Genomic DNA, 21108 nt, shown 5'->3' with positions numbered 1-21108 from the left:
AACTTTATATTTATATAACATTAATTTATCTATTATCTAATATTAATTTTTCAATCACTTCCACCCTAGCCTTGTCAATCTCAACCCCCCCCCCTTCGGAAATCATGTGACCCAAAATAAATCTTTCTCTTATCAAGAAATGATATTTTTCCTAATTTATGATCAAATTTACTTACTCACACCTCTAAAAACTATAGAAAGGTTAGTCAAGCATGCTTTGAAATTAATTTCGAACAAAAAAAAATCATCCATAAATATTTTCATTATACTCACTTAAATATGAAAAATAGACATCATACAACATAGAAAAATAGTGAGAGCATTCAGAGATCAAAGGGTATTCTTCTATAAACAAAAGTATCATATGGGCAAGTGAAGATGGTCTTTTCTTGATCATTAGAATGTATGGGAATTTGATAAAATCTTGAATACTTGTATAGATAGCAAAAGCATTAATGTTTTACGAACCTCTCAAACATTTGATTAATAAAAAACAAGGTAAATGATCTTTTCTAATTTATTAATTCAGCTTCTTGTATTCAATACACATACGGCAACCCATAATGGTTCTAGTAGGGATCAATTTATTATTTCCATTTTTAATCATAGTCATTCATTCGTTCTTTGGAACCACATACATTAAACTTACGTATCTATCAAAGATTGGAAATATCATTCCCGCATCCAATAGTTTTAACATTTATTTTCTAGTTACCTCCTTCATATTGAGATTTAGCCTCCTTTGAAGTTCGATCGAAGATTTATGATCATTTTCATATAAAATTTTGTACATGTATAAGGAAGGGCTAATATCTTTGATGTCATTAATAGTATATCATATGACTTTTCTATGCAATCTAAACTCTTTAAGCAACTTCCTAGTTTTAAAATCATTCAAACATGCATTAACAATCACAGGATATATAGAATTTGGTCTAAAAAAATTCATACCTAAGGTTGGATGGAAGGGATTTTGTGTTATATCTGAGGTGATTTCCCTTCATCCGTATGTTGGGTCTTGTGTAAGTCTATTAACTTTTTCTTGTCCGAGGACACATTAGGAACTCCATCCATGATACATATGTACTCCTTGATTTCATCATCTTCATATTCTATTTCTCTACTGATTAGGCATGCTTCAAAGTGATCATCCAATGTTCATCGAGGCTCTTCTTCTTCCACCATCTATTTTAAGAGATCCATCCTACAACAAATGTCACTATTAGTTGATTGCTTAAATCAAAATCAATCTTTTCTTCCTCAATCACTAAAGAAAGTCTATGCTTTTTGACGTTGATAAAAGTTTCAGTTGTCGCCAAGAAAGGTCTTTCCAAAATTATGGTGATTCAAAGATCCTTATGTTGGGATATGCCTGATGCGGTGTGCTAAAACTGTTGGAATGTATACTGAAAGCCTAAGCTTTGTAAACATTTATTATGAATAAAGAATCACATTTGGTCTAATTGTCTACATTTGTTTGTAGTTGTACATTTAATTTATATTGTAGATAACATAGTATGTGGTGTCACATACAGAAGATGATGTTATCAGTACCTTATAAATTATAAACAGTAGCTCACGACCAAAATGGAAAAGGAACAAACCATTAGAAGGTCGTAGTGTAATTAGGTATTAGTTTATCTTGACTATATAATTACACTAGTACACTCAGAGTATATTGAGTAGGACCATTTGAGGTCGTTTCTTTTATACTGACTTTATAAAGGAACAAAGACCTCAGTTATTATGGAAGTGTGTGCTCTTAATCCTAATATAATAACAAGCACATATATTTGATATTTATTTCTTTAATTTATCAATGGGTGAGATTTAGTTCGTTGAATCAATAAACCCGATAAGTTGGGAAATGGTATCACTTATAGTGTGTGTTGTTGATTATAGAAGGAAACTATGTCCTAGAGATACTAGGTTGATAATGTCCTCAAGAGGAGCTCATAAAAATTGTCATGTTAAACCCTGCAGGTGGACTTAGTCCGACATGACAATAAGGTTGAGTGGTACTACTCTTGGACTTAGATATTAATTAAATGAGTTGTCAGTAACTCACTTAATTAGTGGACATTCGGTATCTTAAACACAGGGAGACTAACACACTCATAATAAGAAGGAGCCCAAAAATATAATTTGGGATTGGTGCGGTAGTTCAATGATAGTTCTCTAGTGGAATGAATTATCATTGATAAAATTAAGTTGTGTGTTCGGGGCGAACACGGGATGCTTAATTTTATCGGGAGACCAAAACCAATTCCTCCTCTCGGTCCCTATCGTAGCCTCTTAATTATAGAGTTCTATACCCACCTATACTCACCTTCTATACTCACCAATAAGGGGCCGGCCAAGCTAGCTTGGGAACCAAGCTAGGGTCGGCCTAGGTATATTATTGGGTGGCCGGCCCTAGCTTGAACCCAAGCTAGTGGGGGCCGGCCAAATTAAATTAAAAAGGGATTTTAATTTTAATTTTTATTATTATGTGGAAGATATAATTTAAAGAGAATTAAAATTAAAATATCTCTCTTGTAAAAGATCTATAAAAGATTAAAGAAAGAGATTAGATCTCTTTCCTTATTTGTAGATTGGAGAGATGTTTTATTTTTTTCTTTAAAAATTATTCACATGTTGATAAAATTAAAATTATAGAAATTTCCTTTTATCAATCATGAAGAAATTTTAAAGAGAAATTTTATTTTTTAAAATTTTCGGAAACAAATTAGGAAGTTTTAATTGTTGATTAAAACTTGTCCAATTTGTTCTCTAATGATGTGGCCGGCCATTGAAGATTGATTTGGAAAATTTATTTTATTTTTCTAAATTAAATCATGTCAAGGAAATTGAGGAAATTTTATTGTAATTAAATTTCCTAATTTGCCTAGGCCAAGGAATATAAAAGAAGGGGTGAGGGTGCCTTCATGAGATACAACATCTATTATTTCTCTCCCTCTTTTGTTCCTTGGTGTGGCCGGCCAACCTCTCCCTCTCTTCCTCTTGTGGTGGCCAAACCCTACTCTTCCATTGGAGCTCTTGCGGTGGCCGGATACTACTCGGAGAAGAAGAAGAAGAAGGAGAGAAAGCTAGCATCTCTTGGAGCTTGGTTAGTATTTTGATTTTCTTCCTTGGTGAAGCTTCCTCTTTGTTGGCCGAACCTAGCTAGGAGGAGAAGAAGGTGATTGGTGGTTTCTCGTCTCGGAAGATCGTTGCCCACACAACGTCCGAGGTTAGAAGAGGAATACGGTAGAAGATCAAGAGGTTTTTCTACAAGGTATAACTAGTAATTTTATTTCCGCATCATGCTAGTTATTTATGGAAATAATACCAAATACAAGAGGCTTAAGATCTAGTATTTCGAATATGTTTTTCGATGTTGTGTTCTTTTGTTTCTTTCTTTCCTTGTGATTTGATTGTTCTCTTTGGTTAACCTAAAGTTATTTTAGGAAATTAAATATTAGCTTTCTATTAAAGGTTTTGTCTAGTCGGTGGTGGTTGCTCCCATATCCAAGAAGGCCATGTGCCTCGCCACGTCAGTACTGGGAACCTTTTATGGAAATTAATATTTAATGGAATTAATAACTTAAGGAGACTTGGGTCGAACGTGTTAAGTTCCGCAGGAGATCCAAGTCAAAACCTAAAAGAACAAATAGATTAAGTTTTGGATCAAACGTGTTAAGTTCCGCAGGCGATCCAAAATTTAATTTAAAAGAACACATGGTAGCTAGGAAAAGGTTCAGACCTTTGTACAAAATTTTGTACAGTGGAACCTCTAGGTTTTCCGAGTAGCAACCAACAATTGGTATCAGAGCTAGGGTTTTGCCTCTGTGTATTTGGTATTTAGTTTAATTATGCACATGTCATACATAATTTAGGCAGGATAATAGTAGGATGTGCTAACTTTGTGGATGCAGGATCCAACTATTATGGCTTTTAGTTAATTATGTGTGTGATTGGACCCTTGGACATGTCAAGGGCAATTTATATGTGTGTGCATGATTGTATTAAAATACAGCAGGAGCTGTATTTAGGATTTTATTTTTGATCTAGATACATGTACATTCCTTTTATGGAATATAGGATCAAAATGTAAAATTCTATTTATGTCGCGGATCGAATCTTGCAAAGCGTGGAACCTTCTAAGGACCAGAGGCGCAGCGGAACTAGGAGCAAGATGGATGCGACAGCTAGACCCGGAGGCGGTGGCCAAATATGGCAGCAGCTTGGGATGACAACACACGGAGGACAATTTAGAGATAAAAGCCATAATAGTTGAAAATTAAATTTTCTATTTATTGCTTTTATATTGTGCTGTGTGTGCATGTTAGTTTACAAGTTTAGTAGGCTAGCATAGTTAAAATTCCTCATTTATAAATAACTAAGTGGGAGAGGGATTTTTAAATAAATCCCATGGTCTCCATTCTTGGTTTGTAAGTGATGCAAACAAGCTTGCGTTGGCTCGAGTGCCTTTCTCCATAAGGGATGAGCTTGTTTGTGGATCACTAGAACAGACTTCCATTTTGGATGACTATAGGAAATTAATTAGGCGTGTGATCTTCCCCAACGGAAGGGCATAATCTTATTAATGGACTTAGTGTCAAGTAATGGTATACATAGACACATCTAATAGTATTCTCCCAACGGAGTCACTATTATTTGTGTGACCAAATAATACCAACTATTAATTTTATTTGTCAAAAGTTAGGTTGACAAGATAATAAAATTAATGGGTTAAAACCCTCCTTTTACAAATGTTGAATTTGTATACGTCCACACTAACGTGGCATACAAAATTCACGATGTGATAAGGTGTTGGTTAATTTAAAATAGTATTGTTTGAGGAATCAATATTATTCTAAATTTAGAGTTCTGACCAAAAGTTATTTGTGATTCTTAGGATGACTTTCAACCCATTATCCATCATACTTCAACAAAATAGACTTACTGGACCTAATTACATAGATTGGAAAAGGAACTGGACATTGTTACATTGCTGAAAGCTATAAATTTATCTTGAACCTTGTCATGCACCTGGTGAATCTACCAAGAGGAGATTGAATATCATAAGAGATGGGTAAAGCGGATGAGATGGCGCGGTGTTACATTTTGGCTTCAATGTCCAATGTATTGCAACATCAGGATCAAGATTTACAGCCCATGATATTATGAACAATCTCGAGGAGCTCTTTGGTCATCGGGATAGGGCTTCTAGACAAGAAGCTATGAGAAAGATAATGAAAGTCACCATGCAAGAGGGTACTCTGAAGGATCATATCCTAAAGATGATGGCTTATCCGAACGAGATACAGATCCTTGGAGGAGAAATTGATGGGAAACCCGGATCGATATGATCCTCCAACGCTACCTAGAAGTTTTGAGCGTTTCGCTGAACTATAATATGAATAAAGGATTTATTCATTAGGGGAACTAGAACTTCAAGCAGCAGAAGGATTATTTAGTCACAATTCTCAAATTCACTTTCTTGAAAATGGTTCTACTTCTAAACCGAAGGAAAGAAGAAGAAGAAACAAGTGGCAGGAAAGAAAGTGAATAAATCTCGGAGTACGGGATTTAGTGGAGTGAAGAAGCCAAGGGCAAGTGCTTCATCTGAAGCAGTGAGGACATTGGAAGGCGGTGTCCTCGTAGGAACCAAAACAAAGGTATATCTCATGCTCTTTTGTTGAAACATGTTTAGCGGTGTTATCTACCAACACCTGGTAGATACGGAGCCATGATCATGTCTGCAATTCCTTGCAGGGGTTCCAGAAAAACCCGCGACTATCTGAAGGGGAGATTACGCTCTACATGGGCAATGCTACTAAGGTGGCGGTTGTTGCGGAGACGTCTACTTGTCTTTTAGTAGAAATAGAAATTTGGTTTTAAGAAATTGTCTTTATGTACCCAGTTTTAGAAAGAATTTAATTTCGGTTTCTAAACTGTTTATAGATGGATATTCGGTTTCTTTCAAGAATGATGTAGTTATTAAAAGAAATAAAGTGATTATACGTTACGGTGCATTAGTTGGCAATTTGTATATTTTAAATCCAATTTCTTCCACAAAGCAAAACATGGAAATTTATAACTCATCTTCTAATTCTAATAAGAGAAAAGAACCTTCGAAATGAACCAAGCATATCTTTGGCATCTAAGACTTGGTCATATTAATTTAAGTAGGATTCGGAGGCTTATAGCCGATGGACTTTTGAGTTCATTAGAGTTGGAAAATTTTCCAACTTGTGAATCTTGCTTAGAAGGTAAAATGACCAAGAGGCCGTTCAAGGCCAAGGGGTATAGAGCCAAAGAAATGTTAGAGTTGGTTCACTCTGATTTGTGTGGTCCTATGTCTGTCCAGGCAAGAGGAGGTTTTGAATATTTTGTCTCTTTCATGGACGATTATTCAAGATATGGATACATTTACCTAATGCGCGCAAGTCCGAGTGCTTTGACAAGTTCAAAGAATACAAGGTGATGTGGAGAAGCGATTAGGTAAAAGTATCAAGACACTACGATCGATCGTGGTGGCGAATACCTCTTAGGAGAGTTTAGGAATTATTAGAGGGAGGGATTCAATCCCAATTATGCGCACTGGAACACCCCAAGAATGGTGTGGCAGAGCGAAGGAATAGGACTCTTATGGAAATGGTTAGATCGATGATGAGTTATTCGAATTACCAAATTCGTTTTGGGATATGCTCTGGAAACAGCAGGATACGTTTCGAACTTAGTACCTTCTAAATCAGTTTCTTCTACTCCCATAGAATTGTGGAATGGCGAAAACCCAGTCTAAGACATATTCGGATTTGGGGTAGTCCAGCACATGTCTTGAAACGAGATCCTGATAAGTTAGAATCTCGTACTGAAGTTCGCGTGTTTGTAGGATATCCCAAAGGCGAAGGTGGTTTATTTTATAGTCCTAAAGACGGAAGGTCATTGTTAGCACCAATGCCCGTTTTTAGAAGAAGACTATATAATGGATCAAAGCCCAATAGTAAAGTTGTTTTAGAAGAACTTAGAGGACATGTCTACTTCAGTACCAACAATGCAAGATGAAGTACCACAAGAGCCGCAACACGTGTCACACATGATACACAACCACGGTGCCTCGTCGTAGTGGGAGGGTTGTGAGGCGACTGAAAGATTCATGTTTTGGGAGAGTCTTGGACTTGATCCGGGTAAACATGAACTCGATCCCCAGTCATATAATGAAGCACTCCAAGATATAGATCCAGCATCTTGGCAAAAGGCAATGAATTCCGAAATAGAGTCCATGTACTCTAATAAGGTTTGGGAGCTTGTAGAACCACCGATGGTGTAAAAGCCATTGGATGCAAGTGGATCTACAAAGGAAAAGAGGGACGGACGGGAAGGTAGAAACCTTCAAAGCTAGGCTTGTTGCAAAGGGTACACTCAAAAGAGGGAATCGATGAGGAAACCTTTTCACCGGTAGCCATGCTTAAGTCTATCCGGATACTCTTATCCATTCTTTGCTCATATGGATTATGAGATTTGGCAAATGGATGTCAAGACTTTCCTTAATGGAAGTCTTGAAGAGAACATCCATATGAAACAACCGAAGGGTTCATTGAAAAGGCAAAGAGCATCTAGTGTAAGCTCAATCGGTCCATTTATGGATGAAGCAAGCTCAAGGTCTTGGAACATCGGTTTAATGAAGTAATCCAGTCATATGGATTTATTCAAAGTCCGGATGAGTCTTGTGTATATAAAAAGTATGGAAGCGTGGTGGTATTTCTTGTACTATCGTAGATGATATTTTGTTAATTGGCAACAATGTCAAGGTATTATCGGGCGTAAGGGTATGGTTGTCAAACAATTTGATATGAAGGACTTAGGAGAATGTGCACATTCTTGGGATCAAAGTTATAAGGGATCGTAAGAAAAGAATGTTGTGTCTATCCCAAGCTATATATAGATACATTCCTTGCTCGTTTTAGCATGCGATTCTTCGAAAGGTTTCTTACCTTTTAGACATGGAGTAGCTCTATCTAAAGAGATGTCTCCAAGACATCAAAGAGATAGAGGACATGAAAGCGGTTCCTTATGCTTGGTGTAGGAAGCCTAATGTATGCAATGCTATACGAGACACGATATCATGTTTTGGTGGGCATGGTCGTGATATCGAGTAACCTGGACAAGGACATTGGTCGGTAAGCATATATTGAAGTACACGAGAAGGACTAGAGATTATATGCTAGTTTACCAAGCAGACGATCTGCTCCCTGTGGGTTACACTCCAATCAGATAGGGATAATAGTAAGTCTACATCGGGCTATGTGTTTACTTTAGGAGGTGGAGCCATTTCATGGAGGAGTGTTAATGCGTTTCGGACTCAACCATGGAAGCTGAATATGTAGCAACCTCGAGGCAGCTAAAGAAGCAGTATGGCTCGGGAACTTTCTAATGGACTTAGATGTGATTCTGGTTTGCCCAAAATCATCACAATTTATTGTGATAATAGTGTTGATTGCAAATTCGAAGGAACCACGAGCTCATAAGGCAAGTAAACATATAGAGCGCAAGTACCACGAGATATTGTGGAGCGAGGAGAAGTTGTCATCGTCAAGATTGCATCAGCGGTAACCTGGCGATCCTTTCACTAAGGCCCTTCGGGAAAGCTTTCGATCGGCGTGTGGAGGAATGAGAATCGGATGTATGGTAGAAGATATGGCGGCTTAGTCGTTAGTATAAGTGGGAGATTGTTGGAATGTATCTGAAAGCCTAAGCTTTGTAAACATTCATTATGAATAAAGAATCACATTTGGTCAAATTGTCTACATTTGTTTGTAGTTGTTCATTTAATTTATATTGTAGATAACATAGTATGTGGTGTCATATGCAGAAGATGATGTTATCAGTACCTTATAAATTATAAACAGTAGCTCACGACCAAAATGGAAAGGAACAAACCATTAGAAGGTCGTAGTGTAATTAGGTATTAGTTTATCTTGACTATATAATTACACTAGTACACTCAGAGTGTATTGAGTAGGACCATTTGAGGTCGTTTCTTTTATACTGACTTTATAAAGGAACAAAGACCTCGGTTATTATGGAAGTGTGTGCTCTTAATCCTAATATAATAACAAGCACATATATTTGATATTTATTTCTTTAATTTATCAATGGGTGAGATTTAGTTCGATGAATCAATAAGCCTGATAAGTTGGGAAATGGTATCACTTATAGTGTGTGTTGTTGATTATAGAAGGAAGCTGTGTCCTAGAGATACTAGGTTGATAATGTCCTCAAGAGGAGCTCATAAAGATTGTCATGTTAAACCTGCAGGTGGACTTTCCGAAATGACAATAAGGTTGAGTGGTACTACTCTTGGACTTAGATATTAATTAAATGAGTTGTCAGTAACTCACTTAATTAGTGGACATTCGATATCTTAAACACAGGGAGACTAACACACTCATAATAAGAAGGAGCCCAAAAATGTAATTTGGGATTGGTGCGGTAGTTCAATAATAGTTCTCTAGTGGAATGAATTATTATTGATAAAATTAAGTTGTGTGTTCGGGGCGAACACGGGATGCTTAATTTTATCGGGAGACCAAAACCAATTCCTCCTCTCGGTCCCTATCATAGCCTCTTATTTATAGAGTACTATACCCACCTATACCTACCTTCTATACCCACCAATAAGGGGCCGGCCAAGCTAGCTTGGGAACCAAGCAAGGGCCGGCCTAGGTATAAATTGGGGTGGCCGGCCCCTAGCTTGAACCCAAGCTAGTGGGGGCCGGCCAAATTAAATTAAAAAGGAATTTTAATTTTAATTTTTATTATGTGGAAGAAATAATTTATTAAAGAGAATTAAAATATCTCTCTTGTAAAAGATCTATAAAAGATTAAAGAAAGAGATTAGATCTCTTTCCTTATTTGTAGATTGGAGAGATGTTTTATTTTTTTCTTTAAAAATTATTCACATGTTGATAAAATTAAAATTATAGAAATTTCCTTTTATCAACCATGAAGAGATTTTAAAGAGAAATTTTATTTTTTAAAATTTTCGGAAACAAATTAGGAAGTTTTAATTGTTGATTAAAACTTGTCCAATTTGTTCTCTAATGATGTGGCCGGCCATTGAAGATTGATTTGTAAAATTTATTTTATTTTTCTAAATTAAATCATGTCAAGGAAATTGAGGAAATTTTATTGTAATTAAATTTCTTAATTTGCCTAGGCCAAGGAATATAAAAGAAGGGGTGAGGGTGCCTTCATGAGATACAACATCTATTATTTCTCTCCCTCTTTTGTTCCTTGGTGTGGCCGGCCAACCTCTCCCTCTCTTCCTCTTGTGGTGGCCGAACCCTACTCTTCCATTGGAGCTCTTGCGGTGGCCGGATACTACTCGGAGAAGAAGAAGAAGAAGGAGAGAAAGCTAGCATCTCTTGGAGCTTGGTTAGTATTTTGATTTTCTTCCTTGGTGAAGCTTCCTCTTTGTTGGCCGAACCTAGCTAGGAGGAGAAGAAGGTGATTGGTGGTTTCTCGTCTCGGAAGATCGTTGCCCACACAACGTCCGAGGTTAGAAGAGGAATACGGTAGAAGATCAAGAGGTTTTTCTACAAGGTATAACTAGTAATTTTTATTTCCGCATCATGCTAGTTATTTATGGAAATAATACCAAATACAAGAGGCTTAAGATCTAGTATTTCGAATATGTTTTTCGATGTTGTGTTCTTTTGTTTTCTTTCTTTTCCTTGTGATTTGATTGTTCTCTTTGGTTAACCTAAAGTTATTTTAGGAAATTAAATATTAGCTTTCTATTAAAGGTTTTGTCTAGTCGGTGGTGGTTGCTCCCATATCCAAGAAGGTCATGTGCCTCGCCACGTCAGTACTGGGAACCTTTTATGGAAATTAATATTTAATGGAATTAATAACTTAAGGAGACTTGGGTCGAACGTGTTAAGTTCCGCAGGAGATCCAAGTCAAAACCTAAAAGAACAAATAGATTAAGTTTTGGATCAAACGTGTTAAGTTCCGCAGGCGATCCAAAATTTAATTTAAAAGAACACATGGTAGCTAGGAAAAGGTTCAGACCTTTGTACAAAATTTTTGTACAGTGGAACCTCTAGGTTTTCCGAGTAGCAACCAATAAAAACACGTTTGCAGAATTTGAGGGATGTCTTAAGGCAATCATCTTATGATTTTTTTTCTATTTATTTGATAAGTATAGATTCTTTATTTGAATACATATTATATATTTGTTTGTCTTAAACTTATTTACTGAATGTCTGTAGTATAATTCATAGCATGAGAGAATTTGTGATTAGATCGCAACTAGTGATTATCTCTACATGTGCAATTATGAATATATTGAAATTTTCCTAGTCGTCAAATTGATGCATTCGGACATCATCAATTCTGTAAGACTAGCACGGGTTATACTCCTTGGTTTGACCAAGCAGTTATTTTCGCACTAGCTGAAGATATTGGGATGTCGAGAGTTAAATGTGGATGTTGGTTATGGTAATTAGTTCATTGGAGTGACTCGTTGCAAGACTTCATATAGTTTTCTACATATATATAGATATTTCTATGAAGTTCTTACTGCAGCATGAATGCAAGTTTCCTTCGACTTGAGGTATACAAGTCATCTTGGTCATGAATACTAATACTTTGACATCTTAAACAAGTATCTCATTGAGGTATGGACCCCGGATGATTGGGTATAAGTTAAAGTGTCCGAAGGTGTTTGGATAGCTCATAGAGGATTCACCGCTTATTGTGAGGAGATATATATACCTTATGACCACTCGTTAGGATTATTACTCAAAATATTTGGCCAAAGCACCATATGTTAAGAGTGCGAGACTCTTGTACACATGTATGAGTAATTTGAATATGTAGAATGAGGAAGCATTACTTGGGCTAGGTGTGACGTAATCAGGCTAGTAAGGATAAAACATATAGATCATGTCCTGAACCAAATGGGTATAAGACAAGTGAAAGGAACAAGACACAACTCACTATAGCTGCTGAAGGGTTTAGAATTAATTCTAAGATCAATTATGATTTTTTGACTAATTGGGGATCATGATGTATTACTAGGTGTCACTCATGATTGGTTTATAATTAAGTAATTAATTATAGATGACCAAGATAAATCGGGAACTTATTGGTCACACACACTAACGAATCTCTAAAAGACGTAAAATAAGTTAAAGAATAAGATACCTAGATCAAGAGATAAATGCTTGGTTGGACCATACATAAGACAAATATGGAAATATTTATCATAATGGAAGCGCGGATGGGCCACATCTCTTATGAAAAAGTTGGACCATATTTACTTTAATTATGAATTAGTCATGAACCAACTTGATTTAGTTGTAAACCAAACTAAGGGGTTAATTGACTAATTTTTAGTTAAGGGATAATGAGTTGAATTTGGACTTTCTAATCCAACTCATTAACAAGGGCTATATATTAATATGGTTAAGAGAAAATTATACACATGAGATCATTAATTGGCTTGTAAGGGTTTTTAGAAAACCTTAACCCAATTGATCTTTTTCCTCTCCCTCTCTCCTCTCTCTTTGCCGCCACCAACAAGGGGAAGCCCTTCCCCTTGTTGTCGTGACCACCACAAGGAAGAAATCTCTTCCTTGTGTGCTTCTCTTCCTCTTCCTCTTGATCTATCTTCTTTGCTCATGACTACTAACTTCCAAAGGAGAGGCTTGTACTCAAGGAGTTACCTTAAGAAGCTCGGCGTGGATACGAATAGAGGTGAGATTCGACAATGTTGCTACGGTTGATGCTCTTCTCGTTATAGGTCATCCGTAAGGTACACCTAGCGTAAATTTACTTTCCATAAAAATTTAATTATGTGATCATGTTTGACATGTTGTATCCTTGTATGCGTGTGGTGCGTATGATGTAATAATTTAGGAATTATTATTATTTTATTTTCCACTACGTATGTTTACAAAACGTGTTTTAATACACACTGTATGGGGCAATCCCAACACTAACACCCTCTATTTCTTCTAAGCAAGATTATAATGAAAAGGTAAAAAATGCTATTGATTAATTATGAAGATATTGATGAACAATATGAGCCTGAGGTTGAAGCCACTACAAAAGAAGACCTCTTACTTCCAAGGAAAGAATACCTAGTTTATTATTGGTCTCTTTGGATAAAAAAAAACTCTATATTTGATGAGGAAAATTATAATGTGGAAATATAAATAGTAAAAGATAACCTGTTAGTTAATGATGATATTAAAAATGGAATATCCACTTCATCAGCAATTCTTCCGAACGACAACTTGGTTTCTGCCATGTCTCAAGAGGAAGTTGTTGATACTTTTGAATAGGATGATCTAGAGGAACAAATTGACAATGGACAAGAAAAGAGAGGGGTCTCGCTTTGATATATCGGCATTCTCGAGCAACCTTCCACTCTGGCTTCTCATCCCTCCAATACATCACGCGTTTTCTTCTCGTCCGTTAACATTCTCTTCCGTAGTGCCTCATCCCTCTGAAGCATCGAGCCCGCCGACTCTCTCCTGTGTCATCCTTCTCGCTAGTTGCGTGTTTCGCTCGACTTCTTGTGCTCCTAAGTTCCTACACACTTAGACACAAGGATCAAACCACAATAGGACCTAACTTGACTTGATTGATCACATCAAAACTACCACGGGGTACTTACACTATATGTTGAGGATGGTATGGTGGTCTTAAGGTTCTCTGAAATGTTCGATATACATGAAGCTATAAGAAGACCAAAAAGAAAAAGTCATCAAAAGCACCCAATAGAGTGTGTAAGAATGTTGGATGTTGCTAATTTTGTTAAAGAAGATAAGGAAGCCTTTTTAAGGAGCTCTTCTAAAGATTTAATTATTGCCAAGAATATTGATTCTACTCTTGTTGCCTTTGATGATAGTGTGGAAGAAGTGTCTGATATAGCTCATGAGAAACTTAATGACACCTATCTTTGTGCTCAACCAATGAAGGATATTGCAATGAATATGTTGGTTGGGCGAACTCCTGTACTTATAGATCTTTATCCTTTTGATCAATATGACTATGAAAATAACATTATTTGAGGAAACTCTCCTAAAGCTAGCCATTGTTGGTGCAATTTCCAGTAGGTCAAGGTTGACCTAGTTGACCAAGCGTAAACCTTGGTCATGGTTTCGATGTTTGACAATACAGAAAGACATGTAGACATGGACAATGCAGGTGCAGTTGTCCATGCGGAGAGATACTGATCAGGGTCTGATCAGGTTGGATGAAGAAGAGTCAAGTAGGTCAAGGTTGACCGGATACTTGACTGGGGAGTCCTAACTGGGATGTTAGGCAGCGAAAAGTCCTGGTGAGTGAAGTCAGGCAGTGCGAAAAGTCCTGGTGAGTGAAGCCGAGGTGGAAAGTCCTAGTGAGTGAAGCCGGTGAAATCACAGTCGGTGAAGCGGTGAAAATCGTAGTGGTGAAGCTAGGTGAAAGTGAAAGTCCCGGTGAGTGAAGCCGGTGGGAAAGTCCCAGTAAGTGAAGCCAGGCAGTTGGAAAGTCCTGGTGAGTGAAGCCGGGCAGATTAGAAATCCTGGTGAGTGAAGCCAGGTGAAAACCCTAGTGAGTGAAGCTAGGTGAAAGTCCTGGTGAGTGAAGCCGGGCAAGGGAAAATCCAGATGGATCAAGGGTGATCGGACATCTTTGAGAAGGTCAAGTAGGTCAAGGGAGTGACCGGATACTTGACACGAAGAGAAAAGTCCAAGTGGGTCAAAGGGATTGACCGGACACTTGGTGGAGAGTCTTAGCAGGTCAAGGGAGTGACCGGATGCTAAGCATGATGTACCAACAGGTCAAGGTTGACCGGATGTTGGTGTAGGAGACTTGGGACTTGGTTTGGGCAAAAACCAAGCTCTGGATCGATCAGTCGATCGATCCAGGATACATCTGGTATCCGGATCGGTGCGGTGACCGATCGGTAACAACGAGTAGCTCATCGAGTGTTATCGATCGGTCTGCACCGATCAGAAACAGATCGAAGGCGAAGTTCGGGAGAAAAGGAAGGACATACATGCTGATGGTCCCGGACCGATCGAGGAGCTTCGATCGGTCCCGGACCGATCGAGGTCTTCTGGACCGATCAGATATGTCCCGATCGGTCCTGTATATCCGCTGAGATTCAGGCTATCTCCGTCTTCTTCGCTGCTTGAGTGCGTTTGCAGGTATAAAGGAGATCGAGGGCTACTGATTCTCTTCTTCTTCCTTCTGCTTCTTCTTGATCTTCTTCTTGCTTCTGCAAGTTATTCTGTTGTTCTAGAGCTTTGTTAAGCTCGCTGAAGCTTCGCGTGAGCTTCCTTGACTTCTCCGACTGGTTTTAGGCTGGCATTCGTTCGTGAAGTTAGTGCTTCATCTACAGATTTCAGTCGACGACGAGAAGGCAAGCAAGAGTTGTTACATTCATCTTTATATTTGTATCTTGCTGTGCTTCTTGTACTTGTACTCTGATCTTGCTGTTGCAAGAGTTTGTGGTGAGGTTTCTCCACCCAGAAGGAGTTCTTATTAGCCGGTTTTCCGGGGACTCATCCACCGATGGATTGATAGGCTTCGTCCACCTTACGGACACGCCGAGGAGTAGGAGTTTCATCTCCGAACCTCGTTACATCGTCGAGTTCGAGTTTGAGGTTTGATCTTTCCTTTTTGCGTTTCTATTTAGTTATTTCCGCTGCGCTAACCCTAATTATAGAAAGAAACGAAGATTTGGGGTCGGCTATTCACACCCCCCCTCTCTAGCCGCGACCGTCGATCCTAACAGCCATGACTATTCAAATAACTGTATAACATCTGAACCTGAAGTTGATGACAATGTGTTGTAGATTTCAAACACTAAGAATTCCCCCAATAGAGGTATCGTTGGCAGAAAAGAGCTTCCATGTTTAAGTTCTATTCAAAACAATGAGAAAGAGGATATTCCATGTGGTAGATTAGCTAAGGTTGTAGTGTGTGTCATATCGGAGGACAATCCGAAGAAGAAGTCTCTTGAAGATGAATGTCTTCGTATATCGATTTTACTTTTAGAAAACATGCAAGATCAAGCCTTTTGATTAATAATGAGAAGAATACTATAGAACCAGTCAGAAGTGAATCTGAACTAGTTCTAGTAGAAGTGCAGCAGTTGCTAGTAGATTTTTACTAAGTTGATATCAGATGATCTTCCTTCCATGCTACCATCTAATACTATTCTAAACTCAAGGATGAGTTTTTTTCAACCCGAGACAACTGATGCAGGAGAATCCAAAGATTTTGTCTTTTTTTAGAGTTAATTTTTTCTTTTATATTTTAGAAATTTGAGTGTTTAAGATTTTTAGGATTTTGAGTCTGTTAAAAAAAATTATTTCTTCTGCATCTTAAGATTTTGGGTCTATTTAAACCTTTGATTAGTCGATGTTAGAGAAGTTTTTTGGATTAATAATATTTTTTAGTAGTGTCATTTAATTCTTTATTTTCTGGTATTCTTTTTAATTCGAATCAACATATCTAAAATTAGTTTCAACATTCATAGTCCAATCAACGGAATCAATACAACCCATAGGACAATCATTATTCTTCTCAACGTCACCCGAATGGAGAAAATGCTCGATCTGCGACTATGCCTGAGTCGGGAGAATATAAGAGATTTGATCTCGCAACTCCCAAATACCTGTGGAGTCAAATATATTATAATAAACTCAATCCCTCGATTCTGGAGTACCCGTGAAGTCGAGAAGAGTAATTAAGAGATTGCCAAGCTTGATAATAAGGGCAAACAATAAACTGGTCCATAAGAAGAGTAAACATGGCATTGATCTAAATAATCATCTTGTACAAACTCAAAACAATAAGTACCGAAATTAAAAGTGGGCTTGTAGTATGTGTAGGATCGTTATGCACGTGAGAGAGAGAGGGTGAATCACGTGGTTTTTCAAATCTATCTTTTTTTTTATTTTGAAAACAAGTATGCAGTGGAAAATTAAAAATAAAAATAGAACTCAAACACAAGAACTTGATGAGTTACTTGGTTCGGAGCCTTCGACGACTCCTACTCCAAGACTCATAATCCCTCGAACCGTATCGATGGACAATTCACTAAAAAACTCTTTCAGACCCGCCAAAAGAGAGAATTGAATACAAGTACGGAAAATGAAAAAGTGTAACAGCTTACACTTCCCTCTTTTTTGCAAGTATAAAAAAAAATACAAGAATATTAAATTGTTACCAACACTTTAAAGATGGAGAATCTGAATGGGCTTGTGTGTCGGTGTCAGTTTGATGACAACAATCGGATGTCCTCGGAGCAACAACACACCAGCAAAGCAAAGTTGGAGCAGAAGAAGAGTCGTTTGAAGCTTGTAATCGAGTTAATCATTTATGCTGCTCAAACTTTTCTTTTAAAGAATGTTGAGGGTGCCTCCAAGTTCATAGGAGGCGCCTCCAACCTAAAGTTTAATCCGTTAAACTTCAATCGTGTTGGAGCAATATGGGTACCCTAGGTTTTGATGTTTGGGCAAAGGTTTAAGTTAGGTTTATTATTGTATTTGATATGTATTGTGAGTGTACAAAATACAGGTACAACAAGGAAAGTCCAAGTGTGATCTTGGCAAAAGAGAAAAGTCCAAGGATGAGTCTTGGCGGTGTAAGTCCAAGTATGTAGTCTTGGCAACATAAGTCCAAGTGTGACTTGATAATGGATAAAGTCCTGAAGGTGCGACATCTTGGCAAAGGAAGACTCGACAATAATGACAAGGCCGATGGAAGCTCCATAAGGTAATTAAGACGTGAAGGATGGGGAGGCATCCGAGGGACGCAAGGGTGATGGAGGAGGCTAGAAGGTTAGGTCTAGGTTGGTCGGATGAGGATGAGTGCTGAGTGAATGTACTCGAGGGTTAAATCCTAGAATTAGGATTTTACTGTAGCAGTACTGTAGCACCACTATAATAGTATGGTAGTGTTTCTGTAGCAGTACTGTAGCGTTACTATAGCAGTTGACTGGTGTTTTCATCAGTCGACTGGTGTGGTTGATCGAGCAGTCGACTGGGAGCGAACAGAATGCTTCTGTTCATTCGGTTAGTGTGGAGCAATCGACTGATGGAAGTGTCAGTCGACTGGTATCGAGCCGTTGGATTGTAACGGTATAATCTCCACAGAGGGCAGTCGACTGGTAAGCGGAGTTTTCTAACTTGTTGCCTATATAACCAAGCATTGGAAGTTTGGTTAAGGTTGATAAAATATACTTGGTTAAAGCCTACTAGAGTCTCGCAAGCCCTCGTGTGATCAGTGTGCTTATATTCAAGTGTTTGTGGCGAGGTTTCTCCACCGACAAGGAGCTTGAGCTAGCTAGAGGTTTTTCGAGCAGTCATCCACCGACGGATTGGGATCATCCATCTTATGGACAACCATGGAGTAGGAATAAGTGATCTCCAAACCATGTTACATAAACGTATTAGAGGTTTGATTGTCTTGGTTATTATCTCTAGGTTTAGCATTTTATTTGTTAGATTTGTTTTTGTATTTTCACTGTGCACTAACATTATAGGAAGTGATCGATTTGGGTGAGACACTATTCACCCCCTCTCTAGCGGACGTCAAGGTTCCAACAAAGCAGCGTGAACTTCAACTTCTATCCATTCGAGGGTGTCTTCTATGCTTTGGAAGGCGCCTTCGAAGCACTATGAGGCGCCTCTAGCGCTTTCCAGGGTGCCTCCCTATCGCTAGAAGTTTATCCTCAAACTTCATTAGCGCAAGGGCATCTCGGCTGGATCCAGGATGCCTCCGCTCCACTCCAAGGTGCCTCTATGACTCTTCGAGGTAGCTCGGGCACTATTCATTCAAGGCTTAAGTTGGTTTTTGCTCCTACTAAAATACGTTAGGTTAATAAAAAAATATTTAACCTGCAAAACAAAGTTAGCATAATTTATAAATATTATTAATTAGATCATATATTCTTGAGACTAGGATCTAGTCACGATCTTAGTCTAGGTTTCCAAAATGGCCTAATCTTGACTTGCGTCAAAAGTCCCTAAATGAGACTCGTCCTCACTGGAACACTCTCCTTCAATGACTTATCTTACTTACCATGTAAAATCGCTTGACATGGGCCACCCCTTCAGGGATCCTAGCAACAATAACAATCCCCTTTGGGCCACCCCTTCAGCAGATCCTCTTCTCAAGTACATGATTCAGTACTTCTCGTGCCTCAAACATAGTACTTGAGTTTGGAGTTTCACCACTAGTAACGAGACCATGGTGCGGGAAGAAGTGACAGAATAGGTCACATGTGGCAACTGCTCGCAGCGACGTGGGCAACTTCTAAGTGAACATGATTGGCGACGATGATGATGGTCTGGTCCTATGGGAGAAGAGCAAAGAAGTTAACGTTTGTGACAGAATGAGGGTTCAAGCGGGGTGGGCTCCTCATGGTCCATGATTATGTCATTGGCGTTTCATTTGTCTTTCTTGTCAATCTCCTCTACTAGAGATCCTGGATTTCCATTAGAAGAAGGAAGATGAAGCGTCAAGGTCAAACCAATGGGGTACCTATTGGCTATTTCTTACAAAGTTAAGTGGTCCATGATCTCCACTTTGTGATCCATGTTGTGGACCATGATTTCCACAAATCATGGGACATGGTGATTTCTTTTCAAGCAACTCAGTGATGGTATGCATTTATATATATTCATATTCATTTTCAAAGGTCCCTAAGCCTACTCTCTCTACGGGTATGCATTTATATATATTCATATTCATTTTTAGAGATCCCTAAGCCTACTCTCTCTACGGATATATACACCATCATATTGAATGAGACAAGGTTTAGAAGCACCAAAAATTCTGAAACTAAACATAATTTAGTGTGAATCACAATAGCTAGAGGTACGTTATTCCATTCAATTTCATTTTCACTTTTTGATATGAATATATTATTAATGATACTAAACATGTTCAAATCGATTTAATTTATATTTACATTTGGTATTAGAGCTAAGTTTTACCTCTGTCTTGCATGTTTCCATTTTAATTTAATTGTGTTCTATAATTTAATGTTTACATGCTTATTTGTGAATTTCTATTAAGAATAAATGTTTGATTCTAGAAGCTCGGAAAATCTATCAACTAGACTTCAGAGTGTTCAGATTTGTTGTGGTTATCAGACTTGGTGATTCATGGTTGAACTGATTAGTTCGGTTATGTGGGGAATCAGGGGTGGTCCTAAGAAAAACGGTCTTGAGAAAAATTAGACCTGAGGCAAAATTATAGATTTGATTATTTGGACCCTCCCTTTTGCATTAACTTAAAAAATCAAATATATATTAAAACAATTAATTATATATCATAATCAAAGTAAATCAAAATATGTAATTAAAGAAACTACATATTAGAGAATATTTTACTTGATTTCTCGAAATAACTTATTCAACAAATAATATTATTTAAAATGTACGCTTCTTGCATTTTTTGAAACAAAGTCATCAATTATATCGTCATATGAGATATCCTCCAGTATGTCTTTTTCCATGCAAAGGATCACTAACTTATTCAATCTCTTTTGATTCATTGTAGTTCTCAAATAATATTTCAATAATTTTAACTTTGAAAAGCTCCTTTCAGTTGATGCTATAGTCACAGGAATAGTCAGTAAAATTTGATAAGCAACCACGACCATAGGAAAAATATTCATTTTCAATGCAAACTCTACAATTTTAATGGCCGTCCAAGATTTATTTGTGTCATATGCTTCCAGAGATAGCGTCTCTTGCAACATTCGTAATTCCAAAAGTAGATTATATGCATCAATATCAAACAGATCATCCTTTTTTAGAGCAGATTCAAGATTCACACAATATTTTCTCAAATAATCTTCATCCAATGCCATTAACTGTTCTCCATCGAACAAGAATCCATACATCTCTTCAAAAGTATTCAATTGTTCAAACCTACTCCTCAACTCCATAAGAGAAATATCTACCACAACAAGAAAATAATCAGTCCTAAAGCATTCTTCAGCTTTTTGTGGTTCTCTTTCAGTATTAGCTATCTCATTAAATTGTCTTTTTCTAGAAGTTTGTCGTCGCTCAAGAAATACAAGATCAACTCCTATAT

The sequence above is a fragment of the Zingiber officinale genome, chromosome 9A (genome assembly GCF_018446385.1).
Source record: "Zingiber officinale cultivar Zhangliang chromosome 9A, Zo_v1.1, whole genome shotgun sequence".
Taxonomy (NCBI): Eukaryota; Viridiplantae; Streptophyta; class Magnoliopsida; order Zingiberales; family Zingiberaceae; genus Zingiber; species Zingiber officinale.
The sequence above is the reverse complement of the archived record's forward strand: the minus strand, read 5'-3'. Positions refer to the sequence as shown.